Source organism: Procambarus clarkii, chromosome 48 (assembly GCF_040958095.1).
Source record: "Procambarus clarkii isolate CNS0578487 chromosome 48, FALCON_Pclarkii_2.0, whole genome shotgun sequence".
Classification (NCBI taxonomy): Eukaryota; Metazoa; Arthropoda; class Malacostraca; order Decapoda; family Cambaridae; genus Procambarus; species Procambarus clarkii.
The window spans coordinates 6,395,917-6,417,348 of record NC_091197.1 but is presented as its reverse complement, the minus strand read 5'-3'; the positions used below and the strand labels follow the sequence as shown (position 1 = coordinate 6,417,348).

At 41.8% G+C, this 21,432-nt stretch overlaps 2 long non-coding RNA genes across 2 annotated transcripts; one reads left to right on the top strand and one right to left on the bottom strand.

Annotated features, from left to right (window-relative positions):
• Positions 1-2,667: 2,667 nt before the first annotated feature.
• Positions 2,668-5,008, top strand: LOC138351024 (uncharacterized). Its single transcript, XR_011222326.1, has 4 exons — positions 2,668-2,822; positions 3,896-4,116; positions 4,335-4,410; positions 4,972-5,008. It is a non-coding gene; the product is annotated as an uncharacterized lncRNA (long non-coding RNA).
• Positions 4,941-17,318, bottom strand: LOC138351023 (uncharacterized). Its single transcript, XR_011222325.1, has 4 exons — positions 17,094-17,318; positions 14,012-14,176; positions 12,680-12,778; positions 4,941-5,037 (listed from the first exon to the last, which is right to left on the bottom strand). It is a non-coding gene; the product is annotated as an uncharacterized lncRNA (long non-coding RNA).
• Positions 17,319-21,432: the final 4,114 nt, after the last annotated feature.

Genomic DNA, 21,432 nt, shown 5'->3' with positions numbered 1-21,432 from the left:
CGCAGCGTTTCAGGCAGAAATGGTCACTGCTTGCTTGACGCAAGCGGGGATGTTTCTGGCGGGGGAGAAGGAAACAATTGCGCAGCGCGTCCCGCGGCGTTGCGCGGGCAGTTTGGGGCCGTATAAATACGGGCGCTCAATGGGGCTCTGCGACCATTTGGTCACCACTTGGTCCGGGAGACATCTCCCGTCACGCAGGGTGCAGTTGCACCTCCACAGATCTCCAGTATCAGCTCTTGATACTGGTAATGGCTCAAAAGGGCCACCACTTACGGGCTATTCATGCCCGTGCCACCTTTTCGATGGTTTAATCGTCTCTTGGGGCTCTGCCCTCACTCCGCCTGCCCTCGCCGCCGCAATCGGTCGTAGAGCCGGAAATCGGTCTACGGTCGGTCGGTCGTACGGTTCATCGGTCGTAGAGCCGGAAATCCGCAATATTCATCTCAGAACAATGCTTATTTCACGCAGAATCGTTAATAAACGTAAGATTTTTATACGTCTCAAGAAAGATAGAAACATAATTTTCATTTTAAATTCCTTACCATGGGCATATTTGTATTTAAAGCGAAGATACGTGTATTTTTCTAATCGGCGAGCTCCGATCCCGCACAGATCGAGCAACGGAGTAACTCTCTCTCAGAACAATGCTTATTTCACGTAAATTCGTAATAAACGCAAATGTTTTTATATGTGTTGAGAAAGATAGAAATATAAGCTTCATTTTAAATACTTTACCATAGATATATATAAAGTTCTAATGAAGATACATGTGTTTTAATAATCGCCGAGCTCCGACCCCGCACAGACTGATCGACAGAGCAACTCTCTCTCAGAACAATGCTTATTTCACGTAAATTCATTAATAAACACATATGTTTTATATGTCTCAAGAAAGATAGAAATATAAGCTTCATTTTAAATACTTTAACATAGACATATATAAAGCTCAAGTGAAGATACATCCGTTTTTATAGTGGCATTCAGTAGCTTGTCGGTCATGGAATGCATAAGCCTACGCACTTGCCAATATAGTGTGTAATTAACAAAGATACGCTTATAAAGCCTAAAATATTATATGCCTTCAGAAAGACAGAGATATGCTCGTTATTGTGAGTGCACCAAAGGAAATATATCTTGTTGGAGGACAAAGATATATCAATTCTAAAATAAGTTTCGACTCTCGCTCGGGCGAGAGATAGCGCGACTCTCGCCCCATCTATTGGAGATTCTGTTCACCTAATGACCCAAAGCTACTCAAAGCCTCCTAGCATTACTTAAATAATGAAGAAATATGGTATATTTATTCACTATAATGTTGGTGCTTAATGCAGAACACGAGAAAACATATATTTACTATAAAATAATATACTTCCATTATGAAATAAGTAAATATGTGGCCTCATAGGAAGTCAACGGTCCAGGTGTCAATGTTGTGGAGCGACTTATCCAAGATATATTGTTGTCTGGAAAGTGTTTGTTGGCATATCAACCTTCTGTAAACAGTGATCCAGTCGTCGCACTTCTCTCCTTAAATGATCGCAAATTTAGTTTATTATATTAACAAGTAGAATACGTATTTCTAATAATATCTAACATAACTAGCCAGAAAATATTTAAGACTTATTGAAAAATACATGTCTGGAAGTCAAATGGACTTCATAGAACAATAGTGTTGGTCTATACTAATCGTTATTCGTTAGTATGCGTTCGCTACTTAAAACATTTACTGTACTGATGTAAAATCTCCCATGTCTCTTCGCACATGGAACACCGAACCTTACACACTCTCTGATATATTGTTTAATTAATAGAGATTCACTAATAAAGCTTATAATTGTATATGTTATCAAAAAGGCATAGATAAAGTCGTTCTTACGTTTTAGTCACAGAGATTAGATATTAGTAAAGTTCATTTTATTCAGGAAAGTACATAAATAGTCGATTTACAAACATAATATTGGATTTATAGATAGAGCTAGTACATACAATACCTAAAGCCACTAGTACGCATAGCGTTTCGGGCATATTATTGAGAGAGGAAAGATATTTATATTTAAACAATTTTTTTTTTTACCGACGCTCTCCCTATTGATGAGAACTACAACCTAATGAAGATAAATGTTAATTTTATGTAGATACTGTAATAAACGAAAGTTTTTAATGTCATCAGAGAAGCAGAAATATAGGCAAATTTTAAATCCCTTGTCATAAATATAACTGAAGTGAAAGCAAAGATATATGCATTTTGATAGTTACAAAGACAGCTCTTTAACACGGGTGGAACACGAACAAGGGGAACTTAGTACCCAAATGAGCCACAGAGATATTAGAAAGAATTTTTTCAGTGTCAGAGTAGTTAACAAATGGAATGTATTAAGCAGTGATGTGGTGGAGGCTGACTCCATACACAATTTCAAATGTAGATGTGATAGAGCCCAATAGGCTCAGGAACCTGTACACCTGTTGATTGACGGTTGAGAGTCGGGACCAAAGAACCAAAGCTCAACCCCTGCAAGCACAAATTAGGTGAATACAGCTGAGGGGCGGGACCAAACAGCTGAAGCTCAATTCCCTACGCATAACTAGGCGAGTCCATAGGAATTACCGTTTGTCCTGGCGCCATCTATGTTTTGACAGCAGTACTACTAATGTTCCCACGTTAGATGATCGCTATACGGGTGTTGCGGTCAGTTGCTCTTCTATATATGTTTATGGACAACGTAGGTGATTTGAGGCAATTTGCGGCCAGAGTGAAATAGTATCCACGCGGTGAGTGATGGAGGAGGATATATACTGCTGTGTACTCGACCAGCGGGTGAGAGGTAATTTACATCGAACAATTATGGGGAATAGATGGGTTATTTTAAGCGTAGAATGTCAGGTAACCGGTAACTACACAGATGGGGTAGTGTTTTTTTAAGTCTTTATTTACTAAAGTGGAACATTACATTATGCCTTTAGCTGAACAAGTCGACTGGTGGGGGAAGTAGACGGGTTTTATGAAAGTATTTTACCTAAATATTTGTATTTGGTTAACTAGTTCAGCCGTTACCAGGGAGGGTGTTCCTTTAATCTAATCTAAAAATTCTAGCCGGACAAAGTGATTAAATAAAGAAATTGAATAGAACGAAGTGGTTTGCCAGGGTGCTTAACATTTAGTTTAGTTCACTTACTATGCAGCCCATGCTTAAAGAATGCAAGTTGATCATATTGAATTTACCGTAGTTTTACTGCATTTAATATACCGTTTTTACCCTATTTAATTATGTCGGGTAAAGGCCGGTCGTGGAAAGTTCCTAATATAGCAAGTTTTAAAGGAAAAGTTTGAGTTAACTTTAACGCTTAAGTTAGTGACCAATTAGCTTAGTCTATTGTGAGGAAAGTTACTAGAATCTAACATTGCAAGTGCCATTTCTCTACTCTTTTTGAGAAACATGACTAGATACATGAATCGCATAGTTTTATTACTAAATGTTCATGGATTAGGTTGCATAGTTGAGGAAATGGTGATAAGGTTTGTGATTTTGTGTACCTTGACTTCAGCAGAGATTTTGATAGTGGCGCAAAATTGATAGGGGCTCGGATCATTGGGAATGCTGACTGAAGTTGATTAGGTCATGGCTATGCCAAAGGAAATTAGTATAAATGGGGTTAAGTTGGGAGAAGTGTTGTAAGTAGTGCCTAAAAGCTCTCCTTGGACCTCGGTTATTCGCAAGATTATGGTTTAGACTGCAATAGTTGCAGAATTGGCAAATAAAAAATACTGATGCCCTATATAGTTTTGAAATGGTTAAGACTACCAGATGCAGTTTAATGCTGACAAATGTAAGGTTTGGGGGCTAGGTAAAGATGAGATAGATGGTGTAGATTGTTAAGAGTATTAAATTTTTTGCAGGTGGTAAATTCTCCCCGAGCTGGCACTGCTCTCCAGCCTGGGATGTTGATTGGTTAGTCTTCAACTGCCTCCCAACATGGTAGTGAGGTCCTGAGCTGACATGCAGTGAGGAACGTGGAAAGCTTCCTGAATTGGCACATGGTATGCCTCCCTTTCAAACCAGCAGCTGGCACAAATGTTCCAGCTAACATCAGAATAGTGGATGAAGCCCACACTAAAATGTAAGTGGTACAGTAAATGGACACCCCCCCCCCCCTTTTGACACTGAACAGTTGGGAGGAAGGGATGGGGGGGGGAGAAAGTGTGGCTTATAGTTCTATTGCTACAGAATCTTTTGCCATAAGCCAGTGGCAGTGCCTATTGGCACTTGCTATTCAGAATCTCCCCCTTACATAGTTTGGCTTTAAATCTGAAAATAATTTTTTGAAATATTTTTCAGGTGAAAGTGATTATGATGCATGGACTGGCTTGGAGTGAGGCTCCTTTACTGTGCAAAAGGAAATCTACAAAAGTGGGTGAGTTTGAATTTGATGTTTTAGCTATATCAATGACCTAATCTTAATTCTCTTATCTAGTCCATTTATAGGTGTGTAACCATGTCCTACTGTTACAACCCACAGGGGATGATGCAGTTTGTACTGATCCTACCCCATTTCATAAAAGGGGACCAGGCAGTCTTGCAGATTTCCCTGGCTTGGCTTTTTCAGGGCTTTGCTCTACTACCCATCTAATAGATGGACTAGATTTGCATAGGTTTAGGGACCCTTAACAATGGTTACATTGTAAATTTGCACAGGGCTTGTTTGCTGAATGGGTGGATGCATCTAAAACTTTAGTGCCTGGCATGCATTGTACAGTGCTTTCAGTAAAGCATATGTACAATGTGTTGATGGCACTAAAGTGGTGGATGTAATGCACCCATTCAGGGAACAAGTTCTGCACTAAAATCTGAGGAAGGGATAGGCCTTGCTGAGACTATCTTAAAAGATAGGCTGTTAGGATTTTTTGGGCTTATTATTAGGCATTGGTGATAATAAAAGTAGTGTCCCTGTTTAATGTTTATTTTTCTTTTACAGGTGATTGTCTCTTGAGTTGTCTGCCTTTTGGATCTTCTGTTCATCTAGGAGCATCTGTCCCACAACCTGAAACAGTAATAAATATTAGATGTATTATAAATACTATGTAAAACTTATTAAATAAAAATTTTAATGAAACAACTTTATATACCTTATCCTGAAATTATGCTGGAAATTATTGTTTACTACTATTGATGCAGTGTTTAAACATCTGAAATTTTTTACTTTTGAAAATAAATACTTGGTAAAATTTACACCTATTTGTAACTTGTTACATAGGTGCATGCAAAATGCATTGAAAAGATGTAAAAGTGGACTACCTACTCAATTTACATAAACTAACAAATATTGCAAATTAGTCTGAAATATTAAAGTGGAAGAAACTTTAGTCAATATTTTAATTTTCATATTTGAAAGTAAATTTAAAGCTATGCAACACCCAAGCTTTGTACAAATTATGATTAAATTAACTAAAGATCATTGTTAAATTTACAAAACATTAGAAAAGTGACACTGAAGCATCTATACAACATGGTTTTCACAAAGTCTTTGGTAACTTAAATTTAATCAAAGCTCTTAAATGATTTGTCTGCCAAACTCTTCAGATATTCTGAAATATTTTACCTAGATTAAAACCATCATTGTTTGAAAGGGCAAAACAGATTACTGTCAATTAGTTTGACCTAACATCTGCAAGGTCCTGAAGGAATGGAATTTTTTTTTGTAAAACGTTTTGCTAAAAAAAACCCTGCCTAATGAACCTGCTCATTTTTTTTAGAAATGGTAATTGCAACATTACCAAAGGCCATTGTTTTAATAGCCAAAGTACCAAATGAAAGACCAAGAAGCAACAAACAGGTACATGGTAGAAAGGACAAAAGAATGGTTACGAGGACCCTTTCATTTGTTAAAGAAATGACTGGGAAAAATGCTGTCATACCACAAGGGGTCTTAACCCTTGTCATATACATCACTAACATTAATCTAAATATTGCCAACCATAAAAATTGCTGATAACATGTTATAAAAAAAATAGAATATAATATTGAGGCCTTAATGCAGATCTCTAACTCTACAAATAGTAACAAGACTGGCAATTTCTTAATATAAAACAGAAAAAAATCCAAGACCTTGCACGTGAGCCAGAACAATCCATATCACAACTACTGTACCACATTAAAATGACACAACAATGAAGGTAAGGTAATTACCAAAAGAAGGCACCAAACCGGGAAGGCCATGTAGCACCATCAAAGTGCGAAATAATCAGAGGGCGCTAAATATCACCAAGAATGCCAATACGAGAACAAAAACGCATAAGGCGAACGATATCAAAAATATCCGATTCACCTAGAATTCTATCGAGGGACAAGTGACTGCGAGGGACGGTCGGAAAGCAAGACACACGCTCGTCCTGGAAGTCAGGACATTCAACAAGGATATGCACAACTGTAAGAGGGACAACGCAATTCGGACAATAAGGAGCAGGGCGGCGCTCCATTAAGTGACCGTGGGTTAAGCGGGTATGACCAACCCACAGCCGTGCCAAAGCAGTGTCCCACCGCCGGTTACGGTGGTAGGAGGAAGGCCACGGGGACACACTATGTTTGAGAGTACGCAGATTGTTACCAACCACAGAGGACCAACAACCCTGCCAACGGGGAAGAATGAATAACAGGATAAAAGTCGGAATAAGGAATACCTTTACGGGAGATGGGACAAGAACGGATAGCTTCCTTAGCGGCAGCATCCGCACGCTCATTGAAACACCAATATGGCTGGGAATCCAGCAAAACTCTACTGATTTAAATTTACTAGAAATAAGAAACAGCCAATGTTGAATCTCAATGACCACCGGATGGACAGGATTAAAGGACCCTAGAGCCATGAGGGCACTACGAGAATCAACTACAACCACAAAGGAGGAACGAGAAAGCAAGAGACGAAGAGCATAGAGAATAGCATAAAGTTCTGCCATAAAGACGCTAGCCTCCGAAGGGAGGCGACACATGTAAGTACGGTCAGGAAAAACAACAGAGTAGCCCACACCATCCGCAGACTTAGACCCATCAGGGAAGATGGAAATAGAGTGGGAGTGCGAAGAAAAGTGCTCAAGGAAGAGGCTTTTCAGAATTGTAGGAGGGGTAAAGGCTTTAGTAATACAAGTCAAGGACGTAGAAAACTTGGGAAGGGGGACTCTCCACAGAGGTAATGAAGGAACAATACGAGGAGAAACATTAGAAATATGAACAGAAAGAGAATCCTGTAAGCGAGATAACTGGACAGAAAGTGGGAGACAATGAAGAGGAACAGGAACCACAGGAGGAGGAAAAGTCAATGCACGACAGAGGCGAGAGGAAGGATGTTGGAAGGACCGCGCAAGATAGCGAAGACAGTAGCGATCACGGCAGTCCTGAAGAGAGAGAAAGCCAGTGTCAACATACAAACTAAGGGCGGGAGTCGAACGAAAGCCACCAGAGCCGAGACGCAACCCAGTATGGTGCAAAGCATCAAGATGGCGAAGAGTAGAAGGAGAAGCAGAAGAGTATGCAGGGCAACCATAATTGAGTTTAGACAGGACGAGAGAGGAGTGCAAATAGAGGAGCGTGCGCCTATCCGCTCCCCAAGAAGTATGGGACAAAACCTTAAGGAGGTTAAGGGCCTTAGAGCATTCAACTCGGAGGCAAGAGATATGGGCTGACCAAGACAAACGAGTGTCAAAGACTAACCCCAAAAGCTTTGCGGAATCCCTGTACACAATGAGATGACCATAAAGCAACAACAATGAAGTAAAGGTCCTTTCAGTAAGAATCTATCATTCACTGAAAGTTGCTGCAGTTAAAAATAAAAGAAAATACAAGTCCCTAGAAATAAACAAGCAACCTTTTTGACTAAGGAAAAGAAGGTAGTTATTCTACTGTATAAATCTAAGTATTCACTTAGATAACTGTATCCAAGCATAGAGGTTACCCCCCCCCTTCCCTTTCAGAAAAACATCTACTTTCGAAAAAGTTTAACATTGGCCAACAAAAATGATTCCAGAACTAAATTGCCTAATACCAGGAACAACTGAGAGCCATGACAAACACTGCAACCCTCTCCTACCCCCAAGTCTTATGCTATTTATGATCCAAGGTAATTTGACATACTATACTGTACTTCCTACAGACAAGTCTAGTGAGAGGGTGATCTCCTGGCGATTAAATTGAAGCCCGATACAGGTGTCAACGAACATCAGTCAGCCCACTTGTCAGCACAGTGGATAACTAATGACATCATAATCTGCAGTGTTGTATGCCTCCCTGTGGCCATTTAAATCAATAAAACACAGGGTTGTGGCAATGTTTACAGCATAAGGCAAGGTATAGAGGAATCCTGGAATGCCATGTAATGTGTAGTCCTTGAATGTGCTTTAGGCAACCAAATTGAATAACAACATTTCTGGTGTTCGGCTATATAATCCGAGTTTCTCATTCGGTATAATGTTTTAAACCTAAATAGGAATTCACTTTAAAGGTCAATTTATTTGGAAAGTGCTAACCAGATTCCAAATTACTGACCTCTGAAAGTACTACAAGGCAAGTTTAACCGAACGAGTGTTTGCCTGTCCATACCCCCATGAGGTATGTGACAACACTGAATAAAGAAAGGGTCTTTGAGCATTCACCGTGCAGGTATTTGACATGACCAATATAGCCAAGTGTTAAAGATCATTCTAAGAAGTTCTGCACAATCCATATACTATCAATTAATATAATTGTACAATGGTGCTTGGTGGATGATATTTCCTATTAAAACTCATTGGACAACTGTTTGTATTAGACATTTTAAACCTACAAATGGTAGCCCTAGATATCGCACTACAGTATTAATTACAAGATGAACAATGTAAAATCAATACCACAACAGCAAAGGATGACGGCTTTTCAACAACCGACAAACACACAGGTCTAACACCAGCCATCCCGAGAGAGGATGTCCCAAGCATGTACACCCCACAACTTTACATCACCTTTGCTACCTCACGCGAGCACGCAACAGCATGAGGATGCCATACTCCCAAACCAACTCCATGCACTTTGAGGCTTTAACAACTCAACATTTAAAAAGTTGATTTAAAAAATCAAACACCTGAATTTTTCCCTAATTAAATTTACTAGGGAAATGCACACCAAGCCATGAAACTTACAATGAAGATGAACAAACTACACACAACTGTCACCAAACTTCCACATACCACCCCCCTCTCACTCCTGCCCTCCCTCCTTAGGTGCTCTGATTGGCTGAGCACCTGAGCCACCACCACTCACCTCTTGTTGTGAGAGCCTAAAGCATGTTTGGTTGCACTTTAAAAGTTCCCGAGTGTACTCGCCTAATTGTGAGTACCGCCTGCCCGGTTCACCATTTTGTTTTTCAATCTACCTCAATTTACCCCTTTACAGTCAAATATTATGCAAAATTCTGTTTAAGACTTGTCCCTTCTTAACTTAAATAACTGCTTTGGCCATCTGCAATCTTTCTAGGTGGGTAAAAATGACTCTTGAGGCCAGAAAGGACTTATCAGACGGCGATCATAACAATACGGTACACACACAAAATCACAACATGATATACACCAAGCAGAAAATCCACTGGAGCTATGAGGCGACGTAAACCCTTGCCCAAGGCACTGGCAGCTGCATACTCTACCACAGTATATTACTGACTTTGTAAAAGTCTTACAACCGGATTTCCCCATAAATCACAGCTAGTTTTGAGGCCCCTCCTTGAGTCAACGTCTTACGTAAGACCTACAAGCACTCAGGTGAAGGCTGAAGCAGTTCAACACCATATGCCCCAACTTCAAATACACAGTTGAGAGGCGGGACCAAAACGTGATTTTCTGTGTGTGCCTGAAGTTGGGGCATAAGGTCTTGCTTCACCCTTCACTTTAACCTTCACCGGCGTACTTCAGGGGTTTTATTTAATACTTGGACTGGCTTCAGTAGGGCCTCCAGACTTTCTGTGGCTTCACAAGTGTCACGTGAATCCCCTGCATAGCAGTGGGACTGCCTTTTCCCTTCACCTTCAATGCCTCTGCACTGGAAGTATACATCTACACCAGCCCAGAAGAGTCATCAGTCCTGCCACCTCTCCATACCCCCCAGGGCCTGGCACGGCCTGGTACGACTCAGAGGCAAGCCGGGCGCCACTGCTAACTGGCAGCTTGTCCCCACAAACAAGCAGTTAGCCGCCTTCAACTGACAGTGGTACAGCTCAGCACAAAGGCACCGCTAGCCACAACGAGCAGTTTGCTAGTTGACCAGATGTCCACCTTGTGTTGACACTGGATGAGTCATCACCGCCGGACTATATAAAGAGCGCTGCCTCCCTGGAGAGGCAATCTCTCCCTTAGTGCTCTAGGATCACCTTGGTGTCTCTAACCCGTCGTCCACTTCCAGCCAACATCGTGTGACTGATGCCATGGTGGTATGGTAGCTGTCTTCAGAACACCAGTATATCTTCATACTTTTATTCATTGCTTATAGTTTATTTTTTGCATTTAAGGTCATACTAACTTGTTCACCTTTGCATTACATGATAGTCAAGTATTGTCATGTGTTATTTTTGTTCATTACTATTTCAGTAAATTGTTTAATTATTTATTTGATAATTTTCATTTGTTTCCACCTGCAACTTACACACTGCAAGGCCAATAGCAGCATTTCTTTCATTTATGTGAGGGAGAGCCATACCATCTTGGTTCAGTATAGCTGTGATACCATAACCCGTCACACAAGATATCCAGTTGTAAGACTTTTACCATCAGTGGTGGTAGAGTATGCAACTGGCAATGCCTTTGTTACAGGTTCGCTTCATCTCACAGCCCCAGTGGATTTTCTCACACATTTGAATACATGAAACAACTTTATTTGATACATTCCAAACCAAAGTACTGTACAGTACAGTAATTATCAAACCATCAAATGTGTGGGATAATCATAGTGCGCTAAATATCACCAACGTCGCCAATACAAGAACAAAAACGCATACAGCGAACAATATCAAAGGTATTGAATTTACCAAGAATTTTATCGAGGGACAATTGACAGTGAGGGATGGTCGGGAAGCAAGACACGTAAGTCCTGGAAGTCAGGACATGTAGAGACAACGGTTTGGACAATAAGAAGCAGGGCAGCGCTCCATTAAGTGCCCGTGAGTTAAACGTGTATGACCAATATACAACCTCGCCAGAGCCGTTTCCCACCACCGGTTACGGTGGTAGGAGGAAGGCCACGGGAACACACTGCTCTTAAGAGCACGCAATTTGTTACCAGTAACAGAAGACCAACAACCCTGACAACGGGCAAGAATGGGGAAATGAATAACTGGGTAAAAGTCATAATAAGGAATACCTTTACGGGAGATGGGACAGGTGCGGATAGCTTCCTTAGCGGCAGTGTCCGCATGCTCATTTAAGAACACACCAATATGGGTGGGAATCCAGCGAAATTCCACTGTCTTAAATCTACTGGAGATAAGAAACAGCCAATGTTGAATTTCAACTACCAAAGGATGGACTGGATTAAAGGATTCTAGAGCCATGAGAGCACTGCAAGTGTCAACTACAAACACAGAGGAGGATTGACAGCGAGAAAAGAGTTGATGAAGAGCATAGAGAATAGCATAAAGTTCTCCCATGAAGATGCTAGTCTCCGGAGGCAGGAGACACAAAGGTGCAGTCAGGAAAAACAACAGAGTAGCCTACACCGTCTGCAGACTTAAGACCCATTGGTGAAGACGGAAATAGAGTGGAAGTGTGAAGAAAAGTGTTCAAGGAAAAGGTGATTTAGAACTGTAGGAGGGGTAAAAGTTTTAGTCATGTGGGTCAAGGCTTACAGAATTTAGGAACGGGGACCCCTCCATAGGGGCAAAGACGGAATGACACGAGGGGAAATATTGGTAACACAAACTGAAAGCGCATTTTGTAAGAGACAACCGTACAGAAAGAGATAGGTGGTGAAGGGGAACAGGAACCACAGGATGGGTAAAGGTCAAGGCATGACATAAGCAAGAGTGAGGGTGCTGTAAGGACCGTGCAAGGTGGAGAAGACAGTAGCGATCATGGCGATCCTGTAGAAACAGGACGCCAGTTTCAACATACAGGCTTAGGATAGGTGTCGAAGGAAAGGTACCAGAGCTGAGCCGTAACCCAGTATGATGCAGTGTGTCCAGATGGTGAAGGGTAGAAGGAGAAGCAGACGAGTAAACAGGGCCATAATCGAGTTTAGACAGAATGAGAGAGGAATGTAAAGAGAGGAGCAGTGTCGATTAGCTCCCCAAGAAGTATGGGACATGACCTAAAGTTAGTTAAGGGCCTTAGAGCATTCAACTCGGACGTAAAAAATATGGGGCGACAAAGACAAACGAGTGTCAAAGATTAGCCCTAAAAGCTTTAGCAGATTCTTTGTACAAAAGGGGATGACCCCTGTTACCTAACAGTAAATAGGTATCTGGGAGTTAGCTGTTACAGGCTGCTTCCTAGGGGGGTGTGTGTGTGGGAGAAAAAAAAATTTAGTAGTTAACCACTAAACTGCTCTGTCTCCAAATAACACCCTGGTGCACAAGAAATAAATTCTTTCCACAAATTTTTTTTCTCTTCTTATATTGTTAAAATGCAGAGTCTGATCACGGGGAAACTAAACAAAAAATATTGTATGTGACTTACTTTAGCTGCGATGGAGCTGGGAAGTTGAGCAAATTATGGGCGCTGAGCGTTGGAGCGATGGGGGTCTGTCTGCCCCGCCACCCCGTGCGACGGCAGTTGCTGCGAATAAAATGTTGCGCAATTATTTTGAAGTTTCTCATTCATTTCTTCTTTTTTTTTTGCTGTAATATTATTTAAAAGTGTGTAATTTGTGGAATTTATATAATTCAAAGTATAGAACATCGCTATGCTCAAAATTATGGGCCCCATATATGCGACATATTCTACAATCAGTGTTTTTGCTGTTATTACACTATATACACACATTGTATATACCCATCTACGTATGTATTCACCATAACGATCCACTATGTTGGTATGGTGAGCCCAAAAAACATGAGTGAGCTGCCACACCCTGCCAGTCCTCCCTCCCTCCTCCAACACATTACTTGCCAACATTCCTCCTCCCAAAATACTGTTATTGTGTTTATTACACTATTTACACACGTTATGTATAAGTATGTACATGTTTTATTCATGTACATACGTACATACTTGCCATCTCCTCACCTCTCTCTCTTGCCTACTTAATGCTCTTGCTTCCCTCATCTCATCACAATCGACTTTATAATGGTCCAGGACGGATCGAAATGTCGTCGTCTATTCAATTTCCAGTGTGTGGTTTGGTCAACAATGAAATCTTCATGCAAGATCTTATAAAGAAAACCCCTAGAACGAGTTTTGCAGATACGAAAGAGTTTAAGGTGAGTAGGGGATGGTTTGAGAAATTTTGAAAAAAGACATGGTGTTGTGAGGCATGGTGAGGTGCCAGCTCAGACAAAGTAGGGGCTGAAAGATTTGTTCGTGATTTTAAAGATTTTGTAGATACTGTATTGATGGATATATTCCACAACAAGTGTTTAATTGTGAGGAGACATGGCTATTCTGGAAAAAATTGCCGAAGAGGACATACATTACCCAAGAGGAGACGTCACTGCCCGGACACAAGCTAACTTGGGCTAACTTGTGTCAGGATAGGCTAACTCTTGTGCTGTGTGGCGATTTGAAAATTAAACCCTTACTCGTGTATCATTCCGAAAATCCAAGAGTTTTAACAAATATATAACGTGCAGAAAAACTGTGATGTAGAGTGGTTTGCCCTGCCATCAAAAAATATCTGCAAGAGAAAAGTTTGACACTAAAGGGCCTGCTTCTCGACAATGCTCCTGCTCATCCTCCAGACTTGGAGGATGCATTGTTGGGGCCACTTTTTTTTTTTTAGGGATATTCCTGCATAGGCCCTAAGTTTCTGGCTAATGAACCAATGACATGAAGGAGGAGTTTTCAACCTACCTTGTTTTAGGTGTGCAGGGGTCAATAGGCTGAACATAATGTCAGGAGCAAAGGGGGGGCGTTTGCCTCTTCAAACACAATTGTGACCATCTTCATCTCTTCGAACTATCCTAAATGCTCTCTTCACCTGTCTGACCAAATTGGGTGTCCAGACCACCTTTGAATCTGAAATTGTAAAATTAATAGCAATTTCAGAATATTCAGTCCATTTATACTAACAAAATTATACATACAGTACTGTAATTGAAATTTTACAGAATGATAAAGGCAATTTAGCAACTTTGTTAAAATGCACATGGGGGAAATACATGAAAATAGGTTAATATTGTTTGTAAGGTTGATGGGAAATGTTTATTACTTTTATGATTTAAAAGATGTATAGCCCTAATACTCCATCCTGGGTGCATTCCACCAGGTAATGACCACAGCAAAAGTTTTCCACGAGGCTCTATTGTCACACAAACTTTTCACATTTTCAAACTTGATTCATCTTTTTCCCCCTCGTTCCAGGGGTTTTCTTTAAAAGGTCTTCATGCAAATGCCTTGGTTTCTCACAAATGATGGCCTCTGAAATGCTATCACCTGCTAACTCTTTGTTGTGTATCCAAATTAACAAAAACTTTTCAACATCCTCAAGTGTTTGTGTTCTTTGTTTCAGGATTGTTGATATGCCTTTTGCCACTTTAACGCTCATAATGTCCTTTTTCTTAGCAAGTATAGTGCATATTGTTGACATAGATTTGTTGTACTGCCTAGCTAGTTCAACAACCTGTGCACCGTTTTGACGTTTATGAATGCTCTCTTGTTTTTCCTCTATGGTCATTCTCACATGTGTTTTCTTGGCTTGAACCTTACCACTGGCTTTCTTGGGACTCATGGCAAGATATATCATAACAAATTTTATGTTCAAATAGCCAAAAATCCCAAAACAAATGTAATGCTTTACAAAGAATTCAGGCGCGATACTTACTAGGCAGGAGACACTGGTAAACTGAGGCGCGATCACCATGCCACCATGCGCTAGGTCAGCCCATACGTATATCAACAAACTCATTTCCCGAGGCAAAGTTTGTAACCCGATTCAAATTTTTCGAAGAAATTAGGCTCGTAACCCGAAAAGTTCATAAATATTCATTCGTAAGCCGAGGTGTCACTATATATAACTAAAAAATTAAACTCAGGATTACTTTCAACCCCCACCCCTTTTGCTCTACTCCATCGCCACCTACCTTCACCCCCCTCTATGATGTACTCTTCCATAGACACCTACCTTTGCCCCCCTCCTCCCCTCTACTCCTCCATCATCACCTACCTTCACACCCCCTCCCTTCTCCTCCTCCATCGTCACCTTCCTTTCACCCTCCTCTATGATGTACTCTTCCATAGACACCTACGTTCACTGCATATAATGCTCCCCTCTACTCCTCCATCGTCACCTACTTTCACCCCCCCCCTCCGCTCTACTCCTCCAGGGTCGCAAACAATTTCACGAGCGTGAGAACTATGAGTTCTCTAACTACTCTTACACTCCTACTCTCTCACCAGTGAGGGGGAGGGAAGGAGGGAGGAAATGAAGGAAGAAAGGTGGGGGAGAGAGAATAGGCAGGGGGGAGGAGGGCCTAGATACATTTCTTCCATATAGATAGGTAGACTGAGGGAGAGCTGCTTGCCAAGAGCCCTATCAGACAGGCTTCCTATTCCTCAACCCTCCCTAATATGCCACATCCTGGTCAGGACAACTTGCTCGATTGTTATTCTTGGTGTGACTCGAGAACTGACCTCGAGGCGGGGCATGGGCATGGATTATCTCCCTGGGGCATGCACCTCCCTGCCCCAGCTCTCTCTCTCTCTCTCACATAATCTATCAAGGGTCTAACATGAGGTCATTGTGCCTACCAGAAGTGTATATGTCCAAGGCTGGCCACCTGTCTGGACCATTCAAATGTATAAACACGTAATTAGTCTATTAAAATTATATATAATGCTACAATTATAAATTAATTTGTTCATGGTCATTCGTTTATCAGTATTTTAATATGAGGTATATATACGCATGTATGTATACGTTGACGTACACATATATGATTATGTGTATAGAATGATTATGATTATGTGTAATCATATATGATTATATCTAATGGAATGCATTAGTAAGTGATGTGGTGGAGGCTGACTCCATACACAGGTTCAAGTGTAGATATGATAGAGCCCAATAGGCTCAGAAACCTGTACACCTGTTGATTGACGGTTGAGAGGTGGAACTAAAGAGCCAGAGCTCAACCCCAGCAAGCACAATTAGGCGAGTATATGAACGAAAGCACATGTACACTTTCAAATAAATTAAGATACCTTGAGATACACAATGACTTAGTTTAAATAGTTTAAACACATTATGGTACTGATTTTGACATGCTGATGTCTGGAAGGGAGAGGGGGTGTGGGGGGTTATTGTCTGAGGTGGAGGACCAGAGGAGGGGGTCAGTGGAAGGATGGTGGCTGGAGGGATGCCATTGTTCTAATGGTTATGAAAACAATTATTGATGGCAGGAATTCAGTGGGTGTGTACTTCACCCGCACCATCACCATACTGTGCCCTGCTACAACCCCCCCCCCCCCCACTCCACCCATGCTGTGCGGGGCATATTACACATTATGGGATAACCGATTGTCTGTCCATTCCTGTCTGCTCGTTATGCTGCCCTTCCTTTTGAAAATTGTCTGCTTTATCGACTTCCTTCAAGACCACACGTTAGCCTCTTATCACGCCCTCTTACCACTCTCAGGGAGCCGGCTCTTCTATACAATAGTTACCACTCAGTCCCCAAGGTGAAAGTGTCCGGGCATATGACTTGTTACGTGTACTTATTTGCGATTCGTTTGGGCTGTCACGTGTGGTGATTAGTGTTGGGTAAGGCTAGGCTAGGCCAGGTCAGGTCAGGCTAGGCCAGGTCAGGTCAGACTAGGCCAGGTCAGACTAGGCTAGGTAAGGCTAGGCCAGGTCAGGTCTGGTCAGGTCTGGCTAGGCCAGGTCAGGCCAGGCCAGGCTAGGCAGGGTGAGAGAAGTAAAGCAGCAGGTACTTACGTTTCCGAGAAACTAGCGGCGGTAGTATATTGTTGATTTAGATTCGACGACATCCTGAAGCTAGTAGGTGGCGGCCTCATCGCTCTCGAACCTCTTGTTGTTGTAGGGGATACGAGGCACACCCAATATCCCCCTTACATTGATCACATCGCACACTAATATTTTTACTATTTCGGACACCAGATTTGTCTGTTTCGTATATGTATAATTGTTCAATATTAGAACCACAATAGAATGCTCTAAGTACTTTCGTATATTAATACATCTTCAGAAGGAATGGTTCGCTCTGAACATGTATTAATATAAGAAAGTACTAAAGGAAATTCCTGTTTCAATTCTTCCTCCATGGTCTGACACTCTTATTATATATTGTATATACTGAATTATATATACTATGCTTATATAATATATACTGAAATATTGTTACATTTAACGTATGAAACAAAGTATATATATCTGTATTTTTAATAAAATATAAAACATTAATATTTATCAACGTATCTTTGTGAATTACATAATTTATCAGTATTGTACAGCCTGTGATCTCCACCTGGCTGGCCACTGATACCTAAGTAGCTTTCATGTGCCCGGACACCGGCGATAGGATTGTATTATTTAACTTTAAAGAGAGAGATATTTCTTGAAATGTTATCACATTAACGTCTACATCTTCCTTCCTTCTGACATATAGATTTTAAGGTTAATTAGCATATATGGAAATAAATTACACAATTTATAGGCTGGTGTGAAGGGCTTCACACTCTTAGAGCAAGCCATCAAGAAACTGTACAGTATCAAATGCATATATCTTCGCTTTCACTTCAGTTATATTTATGACAAGTATTTAAAGTGTAGCTTATATTTCTGCCTTTCTGTTGACATAGAAAACTTTCGTTTATTACATTATCTAGATAAAATTAGCATTGATCTTCAAAAGGTTGTAGTTGTAACTTTCATTATAAACAACATTATTATTGCAAACAGTAGGAGTTTCAAAGTCTCATTTGTATGGATACCTTCTCATATAGGTGTTGTCCAGCATGATGACACAAACAAGGCAGCTAAAACTGAATGTGATAAGCCTGAAGTTGAGTGGGATATGGGCATTCCAATCTCTTCTGTCAAAGCCGCAATATTTTAGTAAATTAGGGAAGACAGAAGAGCAGTCACTGACACACAAAAGCCAGAAAGCAAGAGTATAAAGAGCTATGACATGTTTATGTGCCTCTGTAACCTTTTCCACTACCGCCCACAAGATGATATATGGGGTGCATAATTAATGAACTAAACTAAGTAAACATGTTTAGAATCGAGAATTATATGAACGGACAGCATAAAACTTCCACTAGTGTCACAATGACAGTGTGACATTGTAATTGCCAAAATTAGGCTAGGATATCGATATGTATCGCAGGTGGCTGCAGGTAATGAATAGCCCCCAGTGGTGAATATTCCAATTGTAAACTATGTGAACAAGAGCTGGGACATACTCACCAACACTATATCTGTGATTGCCCTGTTATAAGTGACTTCAGACCAAATGGTATAAGGTACTTTGAACTCTGTAATTACTTCATACACTTAGGAATATTGGAAGATATTCTTATGCTGTACCCGGATTTTGCTAACGGAGGCTAATAGATCAGCCTTATATTTTATGTTCTCACCTGATTGTTACCATGAGGTAGGCCCGTAAGTGGTAGTCCTCTTGAACCATTAACAGTATCAATAGATGATACTGGAGATCTGTGGAGGTGCGACTGGACCCTGCGTGACGGGAGATGTATCCCTTGTTTCTTGTGATTGATTGATGAGGATTAAGCCACCCAAAAGGTAGCACGGGCATGAATAGCCCGTAAGTGGTGTTCTTGTTAGTCACAGTTGATTTTTTTTTATTGAGGCTGGTATTTTATCCCCTGATTCCATGTATAACTAACCATCCTGTGAGATGGGAATATTTAATGAACTTATAGCTAGTTTTTGATATACACTGTGTAATCTTTCATATAGAATAGGGTAGCAGCACATTACTGTGTATACCTAAGTTTGTTAATAATAACAAAAAAAAAGTTAGTTTCTATCGATAGGGAGAGCGATGGTTCAAAAATCCTTCTTTAAAATATGAATTTTCTGATCAGGGGAAGGAAGACACCAAGCCTTGGGGGCGTAATTTTATTGACATGATAAATAATTCTGCAGAAGTAAAACAGGCTTTTAAATAGGACTTAACAAATGTATAACATAGCCGTGGCTAACGCAAAGTACACGAAACATCTTAATTGTACACCCGTAGTAAAACGTAATCTTATAGCCTAGTAACAAACTCTGCAGAAACCTAATGTCCTAATGTCTAGAATTAGCAGTGAGGCGAATGTAACAAATCTAATACTAAGTATAACAGGACACCAAAGTGAACAACATAACATAAGGGAAACCCTAGCTGGAGAATAATCAGGCGGCAGAAAACATAGTGACTGGGGAAGCCTGATATGTATTTGGAGAAGAAAATAACCCCAGGCCAGAGGCCGAGCCGCCAAGGAAGGAATTACCTGACAAGGTAGGGCTTACTAGTAGAATGTCTGTAAAGTCAAAGTAGTAGCTGCGGACAGCGGAACACTTGGGTACGGGCGCTGCACCCCCCCACCCATCCCCAGTGAAACGGGAGGAAAACGTGAGGAACAACGACTGACGTAGTCAGAACCGTGAGAACTGGCAGCCAGCAGAAAGGGGGAGGAGGGTGGGCGCTTCGTGAATCTTGGACCTGGTCGGGAGAGGGAGTGAGAGCGGGACCTGACTTCCCGCGCCTTTTATGCCACCCAGGCTGGCCGCACCGCGCCTGCGGGACGCGATGCGCAATTGTCTCTTCCTTCCCCCGTCAGAAACTCCACCGCCTTTCGTCAAAAGGCAGTGGGCCATTTTCTGATCAGGGGAAGGAAGACACCAAGCCTTGGGGGCGTAATTTTATTGACATGATAAATAATTCTGCAGAAGTAAAACAGGCTTTTAAATAGGACTTAACAAATGTATAACATAGCCGTGGCTAACGCAAAGTACACGAAACATCTTAAATTGTACACCCGTAGTAAAACGTAATCTTATAGCCTAGTAACAAACTCTGCAGAAACCTAATGTCCTAATGTCTAGAATTAGCAGTGAGGCGAATGTAACAAATCTAATACTAAGTATAACAGGACACCAAAGTGAACAACATAACATAAGGGAAACCCTAGCTGGAGAATAATCAGGCGGCAGAAAACATAGTGACTGGGGAAGCCTGATATGTATTTGGAGAAGAAAATAACCCCAGGCCAGAGGCCGAGCCGCCAAGGAAGGAATTACCTGACAAGGTAGGGCTTACTAGTAGAATGTCTGTAAAGTCAAAGTAGTAGCTGCGGACAGCGGAACACTTGGGTACGGGCGCTGCACCCCCACCCCGCAGGCCAGCAGGCCGGACCCCCCCCCCCGAAGGGCGAGTGCCCGCTGGCCGCGAGGGAAACCTCAGGGAGGCAGAGCAACTACGCTACAAAACTAGGAAGGAAGGAGGACAAACTGGAGGAGCTCGCACATCGCCTCGACTTATGCCCCCTGGCCTTGGCCCGTGGGCGACGGTCGGTGAAGGTGGGGGGCAGGGGCGGCTGTAGCAGCCGCGGCAGGGTCTGCCTCGGTGGTTCCCATGCCCTGAAGGCTTGTGACATGAGAGGGCCCCCGAGCCTGCGCGATGGGCGCCTGCAGCGTCGTCCAATCGTCGGCCGAAAAAGGTGGAGGCTGCGACGCTGTGCCACCCGCCGCTTTGCCGGCAGTGGCCTCTGGGAAGTGTGGTCGCCGTGCACATCAGAGCCGCCCGAGGAGGCCCCCGAGGGGGGGAGGCGAAGCGAAGGCCGGCTGCGTCCTCACCCCACTGCACTGTTGTCCTCACGCGACGTCGCCCGAGCCCTCTTCCGTGTTGCAGTTGCTGCGTGATCCGGCTTCTCGCCACTGCGGAAAATGAAAAAGTAAGCATCGACAGGTCTAACGGGGGGAAAACAGGCAGGGAGGCCCAGCTGCCGCACCGGCAACCGTCACATACACAAGTAGACAAAAGCAAAGTAAAGTTAAGTGTCCATAGTGATTGAGAATACCGGACATAGCCAATGCTATCGTAATAAAACCAATGTAATAAACTCTGAGCAGTTAAAATAGATTAAGAGAGTAATATTCATGTATAGATTGAACAGTAATATTCATGGTATAGTTTGGTTATAATAAGACCGTATTACTCATTGTATAGTTTGTTTATATTAAGACAGTATTAATCGTGGTATAGTATAGAAGAATTCAAACAATAATAATCTCAAAAGTA